This window comes from Carassius auratus, unplaced genomic scaffold, assembly GCF_003368295.1.
Source record: "Carassius auratus strain Wakin unplaced genomic scaffold, ASM336829v1 scaf_tig00216727, whole genome shotgun sequence".
Lineage (NCBI taxonomy): Eukaryota > Metazoa > Chordata > Actinopteri > Cypriniformes > Cyprinidae > Carassius > Carassius auratus.
The window spans coordinates 56470-75000 of record NW_020528709.1 but is presented as its reverse complement, the minus strand read 5'-3'; the positions used below and the strand labels follow the sequence as shown (position 1 = coordinate 75000).

General features: G+C 35.2%; 3 long non-coding RNA genes across 3 annotated transcripts; 1 reads left to right on the top strand and 2 right to left on the bottom strand.

Annotated features, from left to right (window-relative positions):
• Positions 1 to 2909: 2909 nt before the first annotated feature.
• On the bottom strand, positions 2910 to 5095 carry LOC113098884 (uncharacterized). Its single transcript, XR_003289211.1, has 4 exons — positions 5052 to 5095; positions 4570 to 4699; positions 4325 to 4418; positions 2910 to 3418 (listed from the first exon to the last, which is right to left on the bottom strand). It is a non-coding gene; the product is annotated as an uncharacterized LOC113098884 (long non-coding RNA).
• Positions 5096 to 6121: 1026 nt separating this feature from the next.
• LOC113098886 (uncharacterized) lies at positions 6122 to 11164 on the bottom strand. Its single transcript, XR_003289213.1, has 4 exons — positions 10578 to 11164; positions 9098 to 9152; positions 7539 to 7658; positions 6122 to 7197 (listed from the first exon to the last, which is right to left on the bottom strand). It is a non-coding gene; the product is annotated as an uncharacterized LOC113098886 (long non-coding RNA).
• Positions 11165 to 12974: 1810 nt separating this feature from the next.
• Positions 12975 to 15532, top strand: LOC113098885 (uncharacterized). Its single transcript, XR_003289212.1, has 3 exons — positions 12975 to 13233; positions 13630 to 13695; positions 14605 to 15532. It is a non-coding gene; the product is annotated as an uncharacterized LOC113098885 (long non-coding RNA).
• Positions 15533 to 18531: the final 2999 nt, after the last annotated feature.

The following is an 18531-nucleotide window of genomic DNA, read 5'->3' as shown; positions in this document are numbered from 1 at the left end:
CAAGCCTCCTGTCCTTCCCTCAGAAGAGCCTGTCTTCTGCTGCTGGGGTAAGAAACACCCTCTTCCTCTTCTCTATCGGCTGTCCTTCACCTAACTCTGTCTGAAAGAGTCTTCTCCACAGTCAGTAATCACAGATCACAGATTCTTCTGAGAAAGTCGATATGCTCACTTTCTTAAAAAACTTAGTTTTTTCGGGTGGGACAAATAATACAGGAGAGATGCTAGAAATCTCTATATTGTTCATTTTTCATATCTTTACGCTTTATGAATGTTTTTCTTCTGAGAAGCTCAAAAATTATGGTTCTTTGGTAATTGTTATATTGTTTAGTTTTATCCTCTGATAGTGAGCACAGAGCCCTGATCATGACATGCAAGAAAAAGAAAGAAATCATGTCCATGATTTACTAATTTGTTCCCTCGATGTACTAAACGTGCACGATTACTTTTACATTTCATTGATTTGCTAAATCGTATGCACAATTTACTAATTCGTTCTCTTGATGTATAAATAGTGTACACGAAATCGAGGGAATGAAATAGAAAATCGTGCGCCTGAGTTAGCCTAAATTTTTTCCTGCATGTCGTGTAATTAAAGCACATCACCATCAGACATTTATACCAGGAGCCTCATATACGACGCTCACAGTTTTACTTTGTGCAGTATCTGCTGAATTGTTTCATATCTATTTATCATGTATTTTTTGTTGCACTAAATTATGTTGTATCAATAAGTTTACTGATAATTATTTTTAATTTTCACTAATAACGTCATTAACCATCTCCCCATCTTTAAGACAAAAATTTTCTATTGTTTATATTGTGTAATCTATGAATTGATGTGTTTAGTTTTCTGTGCTCATAACTTAGTAACATTTTGCATGTTTAAAGAACAGGTGCGATGTTCAAAATGTTTTGGCTTCCTATTTGTACAAAGTAGTGCTGAATAAATATTGATTTGTGAATGAATGCAGTGTGTTTTTGTATATTTTATATTAGAATGTAATGTTTTTGTATTTGTTTGCATTGCATGTATGTAATTAATGTATTAACTATGAATCCCCTATAATTAGATTACAATTAGATTTCATAAGGTTTATTTTTTGCACCAGAGATGGATTGAGTTTATTAGTTCTTTATGTATTTCAAGGTAATGGTGAGGTGAAAATATGAATTACCAATATGATCCTGTAATGTCACGTCCTCATAACGTGCCAGTTTGGTCGTCAGGACATACTCATCACGTTCCAGCGAGGTTCCACTATAACGTCGCCACGACGGATATGGGAATCACAAAGTTACGTCACTGGAACGTTATGTGGTACGTCGCTGAGACCAATATGGTATTTTATAGGAACGTCCTCATAACGTGACAGTTTGGTCGTTGGGACATACTCATCACGTTCCAGCGACGTTCCACTATAACGTCGCCACGACGGATATGGGAATCACAAAGTTACGTCACTGGAACGTTATGTGGTACGTCGCTGAGACCAATATGGTATTTTATAGGAACGTCCTCATAACGTGACAGTTTGGTCGTTGGGACGTACTCATCACGTTCCAGCGACGTTCCACTATAACGTCGCCACGACGGATATGGGAATCACAAAGTTACGTCAATGGAACGTTATATGGTACGTCGCTGCGACCAAAATGGTATTTTATAGTAACGTTCTCATAACGTGCCAGTTTGGTCGCTGGGACGTACTCCTCACGTTCCAGCGATGTTCCACTATAACGTCGCCACGACGGATATGGGAATCACAAAGTTACGTCGCTGGAACGTTATTTGGGATGTCGCTGCAACGAATATGGTCTGGTCCAGTTACGTCGTCACAACGTAACTGTGTTAGCTGGGTCGTCATCTCCTCATAAGACGCGCCTCCTAAACGAATTATGATTGTATTGAGATTTTTTTGTTGTTTGTTTTTATTATTTCGTTAAGTAGTCATTTAAAGCTTTCTATAGATATATTTATCAATTATATCTGAATCAAAATTAATCTGATAAGATTGATCGATAATATCAGAAATATGGTGTGAATTAAGTTATATTTTATCACTTTAAAAAACAGAGAGTGATAGTAAGATAAAGATTCTAGAGAAAAAATTTAAATAAAAACAGCCACACGGAGCTACGATTAGATGCAGAAGGCCAGCAGGACGTAGAGAAAACACTGTCCAACAGACACACCCGCAGTCCCAACCTACATAATTCATATAATATAAATAATACTGCACACCTTTTAACAAATCTAAAATATGGTTTAATACCATGTAGCTTAGAGAAAATATAAGCACAGGCTCAGCGAGACACTTCTGGTTCTGTCTGTTGTTCAAGAGTGTCTTGACACAAGGAATGCGAAGCTGAAACCCATGTCTTGCATACGTCTGTGTGTAGTGGTTCTTGAAGCACTGACTCCAGCTGCAGTCCACTCTTTGTGAATCTCCCCCACATTTTTGAATGGGTTTTGTTTCACAATCCTCTCCAGGGTGCAGTTATCCCTATTGCTTCTACACTTATTTTCTACTACATCTTTACTACTCTCTATTAATGTGCTTGGACGCAGAGCTCTGTGAACAGCCAGCCTCTTTAGCAATGACCTTTTGTGTCTTGCCCTCCTTGTGCAAAGTGTCAATGGTCGTCTTTTGGACAACGGTTAAGTCAGCAGTCTTCCCCATGATTGTGTAGCCTACAGAACGAGACTGAGAGACCATTTAAAGGATTTGCAGTTGTTTTGAGTTAATTAGCTGATTAGAGTGTGGCACCAGGTCTCTTCAATATTGAACCTTTTCACAATATTCAAATTTTCGGAGATACTGAATTTGGGATTTTCCTTAGTTGTCAGTTATAAACATCAAAATTAAAAGAAATAAAGATTTGGAATATATCAGTCTGTGTGTAATGAATGAATATAATATACAAGTTTCACTTTTTGAATGGAATTAGTGAAATCAACTTTTGGATGATATTTTAATTATATGACCAGCACCTGTATTTATCAGGATATATATATATATAACTGTAATTTGAATGTCGGATTGAAATGAACACTGTTATTAGAGTAGTTAATTGTTAGCATAAGTGCGGCTAATAATAATAATTAAAAAAAATAATAATTAGCATGTTTTTGTGTTTTGCTTTGGTACTGAAATTGGTACTGTGACAACACTAATAGTTAGACCTCGATTAATGTGTTCAGGTGCACTGCAGGTTGGAGCAAAACTCTGCATGTAAGTGGACCTTGAGAGACAATGTTGAGATCTCCTGCAATATGTTCTGAGCATGCACTATAAAGAGACAGAATGACTTACAACACTGGTGTCCAGTCCTAGGCTGGAGGACCACCGTTCTGCAGAGTTTCTGCTGATCCTTGATCAGCTGCTCAGGTCTGCTTAACTGGGGTTGGAGCTAAACTCTGAAACAAGAGAAGACAACCAATATTATGAAGTAAAAAAAAAAAAAAAAAGATTCAGAAATATGCACAACGTTTGAAAATGCACAAAGATGAGAAGAAAGTCATGTGTTTAATGAGAACTTTCCACTGAAGAATAAGAAGCAATATTAAGTCACAGATGCATTTTTATTAATTCTTATTAATATTGTTTAAATATGTTACAGTAACCTTGTGCTTTATCAATTATTTTCAGTCTCTGAAATAGAAAAGATCTATCAGTGCTGAATGGCATCATACATACATCATATGTAATGATATTTAACAAGAGTTCTAACACTGTGTCGTCACTGGACAGCACAACAAAATACAACAGAGCCTTTTATAATCAGTGATGCTCTCTACACTGGATGCGGCACGAAACAACAAATCACAGACGGTGATCTGATGCCTTTTCCTATTTATGATGTACTGACACAAAGTTTAAATGATTTTTAACAGTCACTTTGGTGTGAGAGTGTGTAGCTTGGAGATAGAGATTTTTTTATGTTTCTGAAATAAGTCTCATGTACACTAAGAAAACTGCATTTATTTGATCATAAATAAAAATGGTAATGTTGTGAAATATTAGTACAATTTCAAATAACTGCTTTATATGTGAATATTTTGTACAATTTTATTCTTGTTTTCACAAAGCATGATTTCTGAAGGATTGTGTGACACTGGAGACTGATGCTGAAAATTCAGCTTTGATCACTTATTAAAACAAACTTAAATAGAAAATAGTTATTAAAAAAATGGTAATTTCACAATTTAACTGTATTTTAATCAAATGAATGCAGCAGTGGTGAGCATAAAAGATGTCTTTGAAATACATGACAAATCTGACCCTTACATTTTTGAATGGTGTATGTTTGACGAATTGCTTACTATTCATGGTTCATAATGTCTAAAAATGTTCTTCGACAGGAGATATGACTCTAGAGCACAGCCATCAGCATGGAAGAACCTAGGAACATAAGCACTGTCACAGAGACAACAATATTTATTATACAATGCCAGGTATAAGGCATATACTATAGCAGAGGTGAAATGCAGAAAAGAAAAATAATAATTCACAGAATATAAAATTTATATAATCATTTACAATAAATATATATATATTTTAGTTTTACTTATTTAGTAATGCTCCTACAGCGTGGACATCAAAATGTGAATGTTTTCATCCTCTCTGTCAGCAGCTCCCTTCAGAAATGTTAAAATCAGGAACTTCTCCTGCGTCATAGAGGTTTTTTTCTGGCACTTCTGAAATCACAGAACAAGTTTGTATTTATGTGTTTACCATGAAAGATCAAAACCTGAAGGTTTCAGTCCATTTTCACGATCTATGTAAGTGATGTAACGTTATCCGGTTACGTTAGTGCACATTTTAGGATTAAACAGTGGATACATTTAGGGTTAAATTAATTCGGTTAAGTTACTTCCATTCATCCATTGATATATATGGAGAGAGAGAGAGAGACAGAGAGAGAGAGAGAGAGAGAGAGAGAGAGAGAGAGAGAGAGAGCGAGCTCATCTACACACAAGATGACATTAAAAGCCCAAGCTTAATAAACAAGAGCTCATGTCTATCGTTACCTCTTGTATTTAGCCTTACCTTTGAGATGCTAACGGACTTTTTCTGACGACGCTAAACCATTTCTATAAAGTAAATATTAAACGAAAGTGTATAATTTACATGAAATAAAGTGTCAGGAACACTTTAATGTACTATTTGTGTAATTTAATAGACTAAACTTACCTAAAAAAAAAAATTAAACCACATTGAGTGTCAGCGATCAGCTGCTTGACGGTTGGGCTGCCGCCTCGTTTCCATGGTGACGTCCTCCGCTCCAGTTCTGCGCGCGCGCACATTACAGCACGTGGAAGTCACGCAGAATTTCACTGTTATTTCACATCTATTTTTGGGCTAAATTTGGACCAAATCCGACAGACAAAACAAAGACCAACTTTTCAAGTCAATTTTGAAGGCCATGACGAGTCGAGGTGATTTAAAAAAAAAAAACCATTAAATGAATTAAAAATAACCTTTCCAAATGACGTATGGTGGCAATCCAAGACACTACATACCACCAATAGAAGAAAGCAATTTACCAATAGAGACCCACAGGGACCATTACTGTGACCATTACAACCAACATAATTCCCATTATAACCATTAAAACCATTACAAATTTTGTAATAGTTTCTATTGTTTGTGTGTTCATTTTTTTTCAGCAGTAGCCTACCCACTAAGACCATTACAGTTTTCCAAAGAAACCACTAAATTTATTGGAGTCATAATGGTTTCTACTGGTGTCCAGTAGATACCACTAGAAGTTTCTAAAGGTGTTCTATTGGTCCTTAATGGTATCCAATAGACAATACACGCCACCAATAGAAGAAAGCAAATTACCAATAGAGACCCACAGAGACCATTACAGTGTCCATTAAAACCATTAGAATTCCAATAAGAACCATTAAAACCATTACAAATTCTGTAATGGTTTCTATTGTTTTTTTCAGCAGGGCAGACACAGGCTTGACATTTATCCTGCTTGAATTCGTTCTTAGAAATGCACATAACTTCATAAGTACCAAACTTTATACATTGTAAAAATAAATTCCGTAAAAAAACGGATAATGTACTGGCAGAAAATTACCGGGACATTTTCTGTTAAATTACGGACACTTTACAGACACTTCCTTCAACGTTAAAACTGAAATTTCTGTAGATTAACATTTTCTTCCTACCATAAACGGAAAATCCGTTATGCAGAGATTTTTTAAAAAATTATAGCATAGGCCTCTTCTGTAGCAAATAAATCCAGCACAATATGTACAAATTGAACATGGTTTATTTTTACCTCTTGTGAACATTCTTAAACATGGTTCAGTAGCTTTTATTTGCCTTAAACAGGTGAAGACAAAAATATTATGACATCAATTTAACAATGTGAAAAGCACCATTGAAAATGTTTTACATAATAGAACAATTTTTAGTTTAAACAGCAACATGCAGAAAAAAGAAATCATGAACAGGTACTTTTACAATATTGGTGTTGCACCAAATAGTGGTCACAAAGAATTTTGTCACCAGTTATTCTACCTCATATAATTTCAAATCCATACGATTTCCATTCATCTTTGAAACACAAATGAAGAGTATTTTTAATGAAATCTGTGCTTTCTGTCCCACAATTGACAGCATATGCAACTGCCATTTCAACGTCCAATACAGTACAGCTGTCAGATTTCATTAAAAATGATTTCATTAAAAAGGATCTTCATTAGTGTTCCAAAAATGAACAAAAGACTAACAGGATTGGAATGAGATTATTCATATAATATTATGGGTGAACTAACCCTAGTTAGATTACTAACCTCTTATTCATGCTAAATTATCTGCATCTACAACTGACATAGAAAAAAAAAAAAAAAACTTTCTTGTACAGCATTTGAAAATAAAGAACAAAGATTTATGCACTCATTCCTGACATTTCAATGTTAAACTAAGAAAACTATACAATCCAAATTAAGATCAGGGCTCCAAGTGTTTGTGTGAATTTAGTATATCTTGCCATGTGCCCGTTTGAGGAAACTACTTTTTCTTTTGCTGCATTTTTAGTCCAAGTGCTAAGTTGAGATTTGAAAAAAAAAACACATTTACACGGAATCTAGAAGTAGTTCATACATGAGTCTTGGAGGCGTAGATTCCTTCATCTGAACCTTTGATGCTCATTCAGGATTTCTTCACAGGAAGACTGTTAATGACAAGAAATTAAAATGAATGAAAAAGTACAGAATAACATGCAGAACAGGTTGAGATTGAATTATTAATTTCCAGTTTAAACATTCAAACTTTAAAATGAGTTTAAACATTGCTTATAAAATATCTGTTAAGTCATTCAGTTATCTTCAGATCACAAATTAGGATATTTGTGATGAGATTTGAGAGCACTCTGACCCATGGGGAATGTGTGTGGTGCTGTTGACGTAGACCCTGCATGTGCTGCACCTTGTTTACTGGCGAATCTTTAATTATTTTCCACAAACAGGCAACATAAAATGCTTTATACACAGTTTCTTTAGATATGTCCCTTACATTTGTATGAATTCCATCGTAGGTGCCATTCTCCTCCAGATGTTTTGTTTAAAATAAAACAAAGGGAATTTTTAGCTCAGTCTCAATGGGGGAGGACATGGTAACTTGTATGACAGTAATCTGGAATCACAAATAACAACAAACAAAGAAATTATAAAAAAAATCATTGTAAATTCAGAAAGCCACTCCAAACATTGATTCACATTTTTCCTACACAAACAACTTCACTAACCAAGTTAACTGAATAAACAACTCAATGACAATTTTTTTTTACAGTGTTGAACATCCCTAATGGTAAATAAATATGGAATCATATGGGTAGCAATTTGAAATATACAAAATGGCAATGCAATACGTAAAATGGTAATGTAGTTCTGTGTTTTAATTTACATTTCACCATGTGTCCAAAATTTTGTTCAAAATGAAAATTCTGTTATATGATTTACATTTGCCATTTTCTACACTAGTTTTAATATGCAAATTAAGAATATTTAAACACTTTATAAGTTGCAAAATTAAAATAAAAATGTATTACCCAAATTGATTAGATGTTTAACATGTCCAAGCAAAAACTGTAACAAAATTTTTTGACATACTTTTGACATTTTTCCTAAATGCATTTAGACTTGAGGGTAGAACACATTTTCATCATAATACCTCATAATAATTGCAGCAAAAATGCTGTGAGGATTTCAGAATGCATTCTGAGCCAAATGTGCAGCAAAATGGTGATTTAAATCTTTATTTTTCTTAAATGTATTGACTCTTACATATAAGACGTTTCAATAGCATTTTCATTTAATACCCTGCGATGAATTTAGTTTAAGTCAGCGTGGAGAGCATTTGGTTGACTGAATATTGACTTATTGTGTGTCCTGTTGCCGAGCCCCATCTTGATGTAGCCTAACGATTGACAGGTCAGGGGGGTGATGCATTTCCAAATACATTTCAAATCCACATTGACTTTTTATTCATCGTGAGGTATTAAGTGAAAATACAATTGAAACATCTTGTATGTAACATCTTGTATGTAATCCACTTCTTCAATGCACTAAGAATAATAGAAATTTAAAACACCACTTTGCAGCACCTTTGGCTCAGAATGCATTCTGAAATTCTAACTGTATTTTGCTACAATTATCATGCTGTATTATGATGAAAATGCAATCCCAAGTGTCCTACCACCAAGTCAAAATTTATTTAGGAAAAACTGCATTTAAATGATAATTTTACTATAGTTTTTGCTTGGACATATTGACCATATCTAATCAATTTGTGTAATATATGTTCATTTGAATTTTGCAACTTATAAAGCATTAAAATGTTTTTAGTTTGCATATTAAAACTAGTGTAGGAAATGGCAAATGTAAACTATATAATAAATTATTCATTTTGCACTAAATATTAAACATTTGTAAGAAAAAATGTACAATCAAATACAGAAACACATTGCCTTTTTGCATATTGCATTGCCATTTTGCATATTACATTTCTAATTGAATTTTGCTACCCATATGCTTTCATAAATAAAAACTTAATAAATAAAACAGAATACAAACCCATGATAAGAATGCAGGGGGTGTCTGGGATGCAAAGTACAGCAGCAATCATGACCTGCCATTAGAAAAGAAAACGAAAAGAAACACCATGAATCTCATGAACTATTGTCATGTACCTTTAAAGGGGGGGTGAAATGCTCGTTTTCACTCAATATCCTGTTAATCTTGTGTACCTATAGAGTAGTACTGCATCCTTCATAACTCCAAAAAGTCTTTAGTTTTATTATATTCATAAGAGAAAAATAGTCTGTACCGATTTTTCCCGGAAAAACACGACGGGCTGGAGGCGTGACGTGTGGGCGGAGCTAAAGAATCACGAGTGCCAGTAGGCTTTTGCGTTGAGAGCATGTGGAAACTGTGACATTACCATGAGGGAAAAACAATCATCCAAAACAAACCATGGCTTACAGTCAGATTCAGCCGTTTATTTATGATCCAGAATCAGATCCCGAGGCTGAAACTAAACGAGAGCAGCAGCAGCAACGACTCGCTCCGAGCGGGGCTCGAACCCGGGTCTCCGGCATGGGACGGGACGCACTAACAAGGAGGCAGAGATATTTTAAGCAGTTTTACTCACCGCCTGCAGTTCCAACACACGATCGTGACCCTTTTTTGTTGGGATTGCATCACCCTTAAGAAATAAACAATACGCAAATCCGGCATCAAACTGGGCCTTGTTTGTAAAACAAGCATCTTCGAAATGCAGGGAACAAACAAAAACACTTGCACAACTCCGTTGATGCTCTGTAAAAATAAACTCCATCCACTGGTCCCTTAATGCTGTTTTTTTTTTTTTGGTAATCTGTGCAGGGTTGTCTTGCCCTGGCAACCAAAAACACACTTCTTTTGTGACTTTTCACGACGCTCTCGCTCTGATCAGTGAATCGCTCTGATCAGTGAAATGTCTGTGCTCAGCCTCGCTATACGGGAGCGCGCGCTCTTCCGGCAGAAGTGCCCTAGGACCCATATAAGGAAATTCCGCTCCATCTAACGTCACACAGAGCCATACTCGAAAAAAACTTTCCGAAACTTGTGACAAACCGGAAGGAGTATTTTGGGAACAAAAATACTCCTTCAAATGTACAACTTAATTTTTGAAACTTTGTCCATGTTTAGCATGGGAATCAAACTCTTTAACAGTGTAAAAAACTCAGTATGCATGAAATAGCATTTCACCCCCCCTTTAAAACATGACTCATATCGACAGACATCTGACACCTCCCAACTCTTTACATCAGTCAAGACTTATTTAAGACGGTCACTCGCCAAAAATTCTCATTTTGACAATTTTGCGTGCTTTTGTATGTGTAAGTGAGAGAGAACTCAATGCGCTCCTGGCGCGCTCTCTGAAGGGGCATTCTCTGCATGTGCACGACATAGGTTATGCGTTCACGGACAGTGTGCCAGTAAAGTTACAGAATTAACTTACCGAGTGTGTGTGTGTTTAACATAAACAAGCCTATAAAATGTATAAACCTACCTCGTTCGGATAAAAAGGTGTGTTATCCTTGAAGAACTCCATGATGTCAGATCTTCTCCTGGTCGTATAATCGCTTTTAAAACATAAAGTCGTAACGTTCATGGTGTCTTCTTTTCTTGCCCATTACTCTGCCAGCTCCTGTTGAAGGCATAAAGTGCTCTAAACACAGAAGTTAATGCACTTCAGATTTAACGTTATCACAGCTGCTCAATATCACCTCAGTAACGTTAATATGCCGGATGCCTTAGGAGATGCTCATTAACAAAAAACGTTACACTGCATTAACAATAAAAAGTTAATAAACCTTTATTTATAAAACTGAGAGTGAGTACTGTTACACCCATAGACATATAAATAGCTAGACGCCTCATTGGCTGCACGTCAACGTTGCCGCCATAGACCAATGCTACTTATCAGGGGAATCCGTTTGTTTTCCCCCAAAAAGGGGCTTTAACGGAGCTAAAGCTTCTTTATTTAATTTCACTACCGTTACTTATTTACAAAGATTAAGTGGTAACACTTTAGAATACTAGTCCTTTAGTTAATGTTAGTTAATTCATTAACGAACATGAACAAACAATGAACGATACATTTATTACTGTATTTATTCATCTTTGTTCAAGCTAGTTAATGAAAATACAGTTTTTCATTGTTAGTCCATGCTAATTCAGAGTGCATTAACTAATGTTAACAAGCACAACTTTTGATTTAAATAATGCATTAGTAAATGTTGAAATGAACATCAACTAAGATTAATAAATGCTGTGGAAGGATTGTTCTTGCTTAGATCATGTTAACTAAAGTAGTTAACTAATATTAACTAATGGACCGTTATGCAAAAGTGTTACTGATTAAGTTCATCATCACTTAATTATAAGGATTTCATTGCTTTTCATAAAACTGTGAACTATGCATTCTTTTTTCTTTCCTTTTAGCCATTTGCAAACAGGACAAGGAAAGCTGAGGAAAGCTGTTCTCTGCATTTCCAAGAGACAAGACTATACCTCCCTAGACTAGTGTAGTGTTTGTACTAAACCCAGAGCAGCCCTGAATGTATCGACTCGGGCTGTTTAATGCTGACAATGAACTGCGTGTGTCTTTACACAAAAACTACATGATGTTAATAGCCTAGAAATGAAAAACACAGGAACTCATAGTGAGTCCAGCTGCAATATCATGATAGACACATTGTGATGTTGTTATAATTATTATTAATTTTGATTAATATAAAGTTTTTTTGAGGGGACCATCTCATATTCTGGTGTGTGATAAACATAACTATACTTTGAGATTTTTTGGTACAAGGTAAACCTCACACACTCACACCCAAACATTCATATGTGTTAACATACATGGAAAAATAAATCACTGTTTCAAAATGTGTGTGTTTTCTGCATGAGTGTGTGTAATGTGCATTATAGAACATATTTATTTATTTATTTATTTATTTATATGTATGTGTGTGTGTGTGTGTACATGTATATTATACTTAGGGAGCTCATTAATTAAACACAATTTGGGACTCATGTCCACAATTTTTTTGTATTGTGTCTTAATTTGATTAATAATTATTACACAAGTAGTATTTTAAAATTACATTTCATTTTTTTTTTCATTTTACTCTTTAATTTATTAATTTATTCATGTTTGTCTATTCTGTATTATTCCACCCTTGATATTACATATTCTTCTTGCTATTGTTAACCTATTGTTGTACAGTTATTTATTATGGTATTATTCATATTATACATATAACTTTATGCTATTATAAATCTATTATATCACATATGTTATTGTACCGTTGTACTCGCTTTTCATATTATTCACTTTAAGTTGTACTACATATACTTTTTAATATAACATATCACTTTTACTATATTTCTACTGTGCACTGTATCAGTGCACATTTTCATTTTCACTGGATCCATAGCCTCATCAGCTACATGTTATTATTTGTTGTGGAGTTCATCTGTAGGCTATAGTGTGTCACTTTTTGATTTGTATTTACTTGTTTTATTCAATTTTCTCAACAATAGTAAATTATTAGTGTTTAAAGATGTATAACTTAGATTTTATCACAGAATTTCAAAGGGATTGAGCTGTGTTCTGATCTGAGACACAAGAAAGAGAGAGAAAAAAGAAAGAAAAACGTTGGGATTGAACACAGCGAAAGGAATAAAACAACTAACGTTACATATCATGTAATATACATTCAAATTACATTACTTGAATATGTCACAGTAATACTAAATTAACATTAGAATTGTAAACCGAAAATAATCTACGAAATCAATAAGTGAGACAAATGTGAGCTTTCACAATTCCTTACGAAAATTAATAATTTGCCAAACCTAACTAAACTGGAGGCAAAGTTTTTTTTTAACTGCACGTAGATCACAAACCTGAGCTGCGTCCGAAATCGCATACTTCCATACTATATAGTAGGCGAAAAACAGTATGCGAAGCAAGTAGTATGTCCGAATTCTTAGAATTCGAAAAACAGTATGCGAGATGTACCCGGATGGTCTACTACTTCCGGCCGAATTCCGTAGTATGCATAGGATGGACACTACTCTATCCCATGAGGCCACGGGAGAGGACTCGTCATACTCATATTCGAAAATAACGGCAAATCGTGACGCCGCTGTTTTGAAGTGTAAGTACCTTATGGATTAACGCTGTTCATTGTGGTTAAAGTGTACTTGTTTAACATAATCCAAGTAAACGACTGACTTGTTAAAGTTTTACATATTGTAAACTGATGAGACTATTTTGTAAATTGAGTTTAAAAATATGTTTAATAATCATTATCGATGAGAGGCTGTGCCTCAGCTTGTTAAGGCTGCTTTATACAGACGGCTCGTTAAGTAATTTAATGATATAAAGTTACAAAATGTTAAGTAATTGAAACGAGTTAAATTACATTTTACTAGTGTTTATATTTTGATTTTAAAAAATTGTTGGATAACTTACAAGGCAAACTATTGTTAATAGGTGCCTCAGTTTGATCATAAATCATCAGTAATGTGTAAATCCTGTTCTGATCTTACAGAGACTGATGAATACAATCTTGTTCTCATCCACTGATTAAACCCTATCCACTGGAAAGCATATTTCAGTAAGTATATAAATTAAAATTAATCTTAACTACACACACTCTTTACATGTATTTATGTTAGGATAAGCACTGATTTATGCTGTTTTGTTTTTTATTACAATATGAATTTCCAGGTATTTCCAGTTGCTATTTTGTCAGTTGCAAAGTACTTAATAACAAATAACTTTTGAAGCAGTTGTGTGTACTGATTTTGTAGCAGTTTCCAGTTGTTTTTTTATACAGGCAACATCGTAACATCTGAAGAATGTTGTCTTGAGAATGGGTGCCACACTTTAGAGAAATACCCATACAAATTATTATCTTTATGTATTTATTTATTTATTTTTTAAAGCTTCAGACAAAACCACATTAACATTTTCATAAAGTAGTATAATAGAGCTTAAAGCAACAGCAAAAGGGAATTTCTTAAGACGTTTCTATAATAATGTCAGGAAAATAAACTTCAGCAGCTTCATTTCAGTAACTGTAGATGAGGACTTTAAATTTGGGAATCAAAAATGAGTGGAAAACAGTGGAAATCTAAAATATACCCCAGGGATAAAGTAATACATATTATAAAATTAAACTTGTTGTAAATATGTTGGTATGCTATGTTATGTGATATGTTTCTAGATTTTCAAATTGTAAAATTTTCATTTTCAACGGTAATATGAATTCCCAGTTATGAGTGTAATATACTTATGTGAATATATAAATACACACACGTTTAAATTTAAATACTTACATGTGTATTTATACATATTTATGTGATTTTTTTTATAGTATTTATATTTCTTAAATAACTAATATATGTATATCTTGATTTGACAGTCTTAAAATTAACTTACACAACTTACACAAGCTTAAACAATAGCACTATGAGAACATGAAGTGATTTGCAGAGTCTTAACCTGTTCAACTGTCCTACAGGTAATCTGCTCTTGAAGAGCTGCACATGGTCATCTGGTGTGACACAGCTGTGCTCAGATTGTCCCGCACATGCTCTCCTGTGCTGACTTCTGTGTTTTGGGGTTCCAGTGTATCATCGTCATGATCTTCCACAACTTCTGGATCAGCAATGTCCTCATTCAGAAGACCGAGGTGGTGGAGCACTGCACAGCATGCAACAACATCTGCACAAAGGCAGGACTCACTTCCAGGGCCTTGAAGAAGAAGATGGAGCACAGCTGGTCTGCATTATCCTGAAGGCTCTCTCAACAATGTTCTGTGCATGAGCATCATTGGTGTTGAATCAAAGCTGTGCAGGATTGTGTTCAGACTCCCTGTCTGCTGTGATGAGGCAGATGTGTGCACTCAAACAAGGATACCCACCATCTCCCAGGATGTGTTTTCCTGCAGGTGGATAGGCCTCCAGTGTTCTTCAGCACCCTGGCATCATACACAGACCCAGGATACTCAACAAAGATATCAAGGTACTTACCATGGTGGTGACCTGCAGCTGAACAGAATGAAACCGCTTCCTGTTGAAATAACATTGGGCTTCACTTGCTGGAGTTTCAATTTGTATGTGACAGCCATCTTTTGTGTCAGCTACCAGAAGAAAACTGCTTCCACTGCCCCCAGGTCATCTGTGGTGAAGAAGGCAATCAGCCTCCTCAAAATCCCCATGACAGACCTGACCTGCTCATTCTGTGCACAATGTTATGCAGCTCTTGGATGTCGAAGGCCAGTGACAGCAGCCTGTATGACGCTGTTCACAGTCTGTTAATATGTAGTTTTTGTTTTTTAGAATAAAATTTCAATAGGTTACAAATTTTTTTGCTGATATATCTAAATCTTAACTATATGTATTTACATATGTGTGTATATTGTCTATAATGTATATATTATGTATGTATTAATGTATATATTGTGATGTGTGTATGTGTGTTTCTGTGTATATTTCTATAATGTATTTGTATTTATGTGTATATATCTGTGTGTGTGTGTGTGTGTGTGTATGTGTATTTGTCTAAGCATTCATTCAAGTTTATTAATTTATGTTCGTTTTGTGTAATTTTATTTGTATTTATTTATTACAATAAATTACTTTATATCCTTACATAAAATCAGGTTGTCAATCTGTTCACAGCTGTAGCTGCTGTTATTCTGGGGTAGAAAATTAAAAGCTAAATTTATATTTAGTAAAGGATTTACAAGCTGTCAACGAAGGCATGATCTGCGAACAGCTGACCGACGCCTGCTTTGAATTGTTAATTCAAACGATGTAAAAACGCAGACGAAAGCGGTAAGAAAAACGAAAGACATCACCGATGTACGCTCAGTAGAGGCTCTTTAAATTTACGCGCTGTTGTGACGACGTATGTCACGTGACAATGTCAACATGGCGGATGTAGTACGTCCGAAATCCATTCATACTACCCACATTCATACTATATAGAACGTACTTTTCTAACGGTCTAGTAGTACGTTCAAATTCAAATGTAGTACCCAGTACGCAGTATTCGATTTCGGACGCAGCTCTGAAATCGGTTGAAAAAACAGGTTCATCGGTTCTTTCACGCTCGACGTAATGACGTCATTGGCGATGACGTAATGGCGTCACGTCTATCAAACATTCAAATATATAAAGTCAGTAATCATAACTTTAGTCAGTTAAAACCTCATAATCATGAAAAGTTTACATTTGAGTTTTGCAACAACACCTAAATACAGTAACAGCAATAATGTGCATATGAGGATTTAAGTCTTGAAGATATAAAGTAAATTAGGTGTCATCAGCGCAGAAACCATGATCCACTTACTAAACATAATCCATTCCGATGTATTTGTTATTAAATGAACTTACGTTTAGCCAGATTGCCCTTCATCCAAGCCCTCGAAATACCCGCGCTCATAACATTAGCACAGAATCAGAATCAATCACCAAAAGAATCCCTTCGGTTCAGACATGCTGTGAGTCAGTTGGCTTCACGCTGAATCGCGCGTGCGCAGTATCATCAGTTCATCGGTTCTCAATTCAGACGCGTCCGACAGAATCGATTCTCGGTTGAGTGTACTGATGATCCGAAAACCGATGCAACCGGTTCTTGACTCGAGAACGAGAATCGCTCTAACCGGCACGTGATGCAGTTCAGTGTCATCAGCTGCTCTACTCGTGTTCATGTTCTGTTTACTACAAACTCAATTTGTGAATGTGTCATCATTAACTATAAATACAGTACAGATATCTCAAAAATCATGCCTTATTCCTATTAAACATAAGAGTCTTTAGAGTCTTAATTATTGTCCAACTTCCCTGAAAACCCATTTGGCCTATACATTATATACAATATACAGATTGGAAACATCAATCTAAAAAAAAATAATAATAAAAAAAATCAAAATAAAATATAGTTATTTTATCACACTTTCCGATGTTTAACAAAATACTTACAAAATTACACGCATGCGCAATATCATCTGTTCATCGGTTCTCAATTCAGACGCGTCCGATAGATACGATTCTCGGTTGAGTGTACTGGTGATCCGAAAACCGAAGCAACCGGTTCTTGACTCGAGAACGAGAATCAGCTCATCGGTTCTCAAATCGGACGCGTCCGACAGAAACGATTCTCGGTTGAGTGTACTGGTGATCCGAAAACCGAAGCAACCGGTTCTTGACTCGAGAACGAGAACTGCTCCAGCAGTGGGCGTGTTCGTTCATCTTCAGTTCGGTCTTCACAGCATTTCATTCAGTGTACTGTTTGAGTAAATGAATTACTCCGGGATATTGGTTTATTCTGACTCAGAGGGAGTGTCAGTCACATTAAAAAAGTTAACAGCTTAAATAATTTGTGGATTTATGCTTATTGGAGACGTGAACCGTTTCAAACGATTCAGTTCGATTTGGTGAACTGGTTCAACCGGTTCACTAAGAAGAACCGGTTAAATTGAACGATTCGTTCACGAATCGGCCATCACTAGTTAGAAGTGTAAGATGAGACGGTAACTTAACGTTATGCTGAAAATGTTAATTGCGACGGCTCCGACATCCATTTGCCAAACAAGCCAGGCAGCAACTAAGTTAACGTTACAGTTTGTTATATTTAACAAAACATAATCTACAAAGGAAGAGTAAGAACCATTCTCAAAATCCTAAATCCGACTTTAAAATGAGATTTTGACCGAGACTATCTCCGTGAATAATGGCGCCTGCTCAAGCACTGGTATCGCGCCGATTGTCGACTGAGCTTCTTGTACCCACAATGCAAAGCGTAATTAAAAAAATACGGAGAAACACCTGTAAAAAGAAAATACAGACAATTCCTTTAAATTATTACGGTATATTGTACTGTATTTTTACAGACTTTTTTTTCAGTGTATATATATATATATATATATATATATATATATATATATATACACACACACACACTCTAAAAACGGCTGGGTTATTTTTTAACCCAAAATGCTGGGTTGAGTCTGTTGGGTCATTTTGTTGGGTTATTTTATTTCTTTTTAAACACTTTCGGGTAGTTTCCGTTTACCATGTGTTGGGTTAAACATGCTGGGTTGCGTCGCTGGGTTGTTTCAGGTCAGCGCTGGGTTATTTAACGCGCCTTGAAGATGTTTAAATCGCTCCCCAACTGTCATTTTGGAAGAACAACAGGGCAAAGCCACGGCTTTCAACCGTTTTAAGGTAAGCTTATTTAATTTTTTTATTAATAATTATTTTCAATTGGCAGAATTATAACTTTTTTTTTTGCGGCAACAATACTGTTAAACGTCTACAGGCCAACATTATTTACGTTAAATGATGAACTGTTAACCTCAAACGGCCAATCTACGTTACGTGACTCGCATAATCGTGTTAAGGTAAGTTATCTGAGACGACAGATTAATAGTTTTATTAAG